We start from the raw sequence: 3,762 nt of genomic DNA on the forward strand, positions 1-3,762 counted from the left end.
ATTTAGACCCCTCACCGCAGTCCCCTCTCCAGCCAATGACCTTTGACCCTGCAGGGAAAATTAAAATGAACTGAGGTCATGGTGCAGAATATCCACAAAACACAAGAGAACAAGAAAAACAATGACAACAAATAATCAACAAACAAGTCATAGAACAGAAGAAGAGGGAAATCAGCGAGTAAGACGTCAAGAAGAACAAAACAACAGCAACAACAACAACCAGAGAATAAGTTAAAATGAACAAAACAAACAGAAGAATAAGTTAAAAGTTAGAATAAGGAAGAAAAAGAAGATTAAAGGAACAAGAAAATACATGCAAGACAGTTGTAAAAGAGATGCAGAGATGCAGTTTGCTGTGACTGACTGACTCAATCTGCTTCACCTCCTGTGCCCTACTTCCCTTCAGGCTCCGGGGCCTTTGGGCAGTTCAGCCGGGGAAGGATTAGAGGGGATGCTGGTGTGCGGGGCCGGGCCAGGCTGCAACAACGCCGGTGTCGCCAGAGCGATCTGCCAGGTACGCCACGGCGGATTAGAGCCACTAGTGCTGGCACTGGGAGAGAGGCGACGTGAGGGGACGTGTCCCACGTAGGCATCACCTCACGGGGACATGAGCATGGCTTTGGAGAACTATGGGAAAAATGTTGGTGCTCTGTTATTTTGCGCACAAGAAGGTGGAGGGGAGTGACGATAACACCAGATAAGATGTAGGAAACTTAAAGTGCAGATACATTTTAAAGAAATGTCTGAAATGTTCTCTGGTGTAACAAAGAAACAAAACTTCCATAATATACTGTGAATATTTTGAATAACTTCATTTGTGGTTTTACTTTGGGAGACTAAAGATTCAGATTAGTAAACTGAGCTTTAGTAGCTGTACTCTTTTCAGACAGTTTCTGTTGCACTATGGCACCATCTGCTGCCATTTGTTACGACTGTATTCTGCCTTTAAGGTACAGTATAGATCTATGAGGACCTACAAGTCATAGGGGCCCACTTTAGAAACCTACAACAGAAAAGAAGGAAAAGCTCTTTTAACAGGAAGACAACCTCCGACAGAGGGAGGGACAAGCTCTCTTTTAACTGTAAAAAGTTCTTCAAGAGCAGAAAGGAAAAAATTCCTTTCTAACAGGAAGAAAACATCTGACAGCAGAAAGGAAAAACTCCATTAATGCAGGAAAAACAAACCTTTGACAGTAGGAAAGAAAAACTCCCTTTTAACAGGAAGAAAACCTTTGAAACCTCCTTTTAACATGAAGAACATTTGTGTGTTTTTCCTCCTAAACACAAACATGTGCATAGATTATCTTTTTTACTGGTGACGTGTCCAGGGTGTGGCCTGCCTTCCCTCAAAGGTCAGCTGGGATAAGCTCCAGCCCCCCGTGGGTGGATAGATGGATGGATTAGCGTCTTTCTTTAAAAAAATTTTTAAATCAGAATATCTACGTTTAAAAGCCAAGATAGCTAACCGCTAAACCTTTTCTTTTACCCTCTGGTAGCTGCAGAAGCACCCCCTGTTGTACAAGTAGCCCTGGAAGTGTAGAGGAGTCCTTGCTGTAAGTCACATCATACCCTGTTAAAAATTTTCTATAAGTACTGTATGATAATGTGGAAAATGTTGCCCTATAAAGGACCTGCTTTACTTAATAGATAAATAAATATATGAATATCAATGAGCATCTCAGATGGATATACATCTGAATGAAGTGATTATGACTGCTGGAGCTTAATTTCATTCTAATAAGCACTGACAAGCCTTAGGCTCATCAATTTGTGTTACTGTAGAAAAATTCAGATCAATACTCAAGATTTTTTGTTTCAAAAACAAGTGTTTTCATTAAATTCTGACTGCTGAACAACAACAAAAAAAGGTTTTCAGGGATGTCAGAGCTTCAACCACCAGAGTGATCTGTTTTCCAGACTTCTCGATGTGAAACCAAAGAACTGTAGAGGCAATATATTATACTGCTCTCGATTGGTGGATGATGACATCTCCTCTGAAAGACTGCAAGGAGACTTTGCCATGACAACCACTATTATTGGGTTTCCCTCTCCAGACTGTATGGAGACCACACAGGCCGACTCACACCTGTTTAAGCGCTTACAGTGTGCAGAGACGCAGGTTTGACTGAGCTGAAACAAGAGGTCGTTAAAACAGAAACACAGAGGAGAGTTACAGACCTCAGTGAAACTGCTCTGACACACACTGATACCGTTTCAGAGCCCTGAAAAACCTATGATGGATTATCTGAAATTATTCACAAGTTTAAAACCAAGATGATAAAATCACTGGATGTGAAAATCCTGTTCAAATGACATCTTTAGCCTCCAAGTTAAGCACAAGAGGGCAGCATTGTGTTGCATTAACAGACTTTACTGTAGCCTGACAGGTTATTCCAAAAACATTTCACATTAGAAACAATCATATCCTATGAAGTGGTCTTGTTGGGTCTTAAGTTAATTTTAAAGTTCATCAAGACCATTTTTCAAAATAAATTAAAGACTCGGCAATTAAAAGAACCTTAAGGCATATATAAAACTAAACACATTTACAGGATCCAGAAATTAGAAAGAAATTAATTATATGGTGTGAAAAATGTTTAAGGAACTCAAGATTAAGGTATTTATTTTAGGCTGTTTAAAGGCATGTTTTTCTTCAGAGCTAATGACATCTTATATAGCTTGTGCTGCTAGATTATTGAATCAGTTCATCTGACTGTATTGTGGTCTGACTTTTAGTATTTTCCGCACATTAAAGGTCAAAGGGTTTGTTCCGATAAGAACATCATCACCAACTTTGCAGGTCTCATCACGATTGCCGTTTTATCTCATACTGTAGCTCTTGTCTTAAAGGGACATTTACTGTTTACTTCACTCTCAGCATCCTCATCGGCCTCGTGTCCAGCAGCAGCAGGTGGCTCCTCACATCTAAACAACACTGATAAACCCACTGTAGTCCACCTGTTTAGCGCCGAACAGCATGCGGACAGAGTTTGCAGCTAAAGCTTATGTGTAAGTCGAACATCTCACAACCAGACATTTTTCTTGTTGGCGAGAACCGAACCTGAGAGAGACTGGAGTACACATTTTAAACATTACATTCATCAGGGAGCCAGAAACACAACTCCAAGCAAATTATATCGTGGCTCTATTTCTACTGGATCTGAGAGCAGGCAAGTGTTTGCTAACATAAGGCTGCACCAAAATGGCCAAAAAAAAAAAGAACAAATAAAGAGGGAATTGCAATGTTTGGTTGTCTTTCTTTTTTTACTGTTAGACTCAATATGGAAGGTTTTTTGTTGTTGTTGTTTTTTGGCAGTTAGTATGTGGACATCTGCACTCCAAGCCACTAGAGGGAAGCAACATAGTTTTGGTGTCATCCCCCACCATTTGCCAACTGTTTAAGTTGGTGTGTTGGGATGGGATCACAACGCACAACAACTCAAACAAGCCCGCAAGATAAATAAAGCCCATGAACTGCAGACACATCAAGGCATCTGATTCAGGTGAGAGATTTCATCAACTCCTTTACTTCCCTTCATTAATATAGTTTTCTTTATAGTATCTGGACGTATTTAGCTACTTTTTCTATCTGTTTACTAAATTAATCCTGTATGATAAGTCTGAAATTTCCTATTCACATTCATATTGCCCATATTGAGAGAGGTGCCATAAACTCCTTGTACTGTGTGAATATGATTACATTTTTAAAGTTAAAACTACTGATTTAATGAAAACTAAGAGTAAATCAAATTGAGACTAAAG

The sequence above is a fragment of the Embiotoca jacksoni genome, unplaced genomic scaffold, assembly GCF_022577435.1.
Source record: "Embiotoca jacksoni isolate LCO1_2020_lvr unplaced genomic scaffold, fEmbJac1.0.p SCAF_2, whole genome shotgun sequence".
Lineage (NCBI taxonomy): Eukaryota > Metazoa > Chordata > Actinopteri > Embiotocidae > Embiotoca > Embiotoca jacksoni.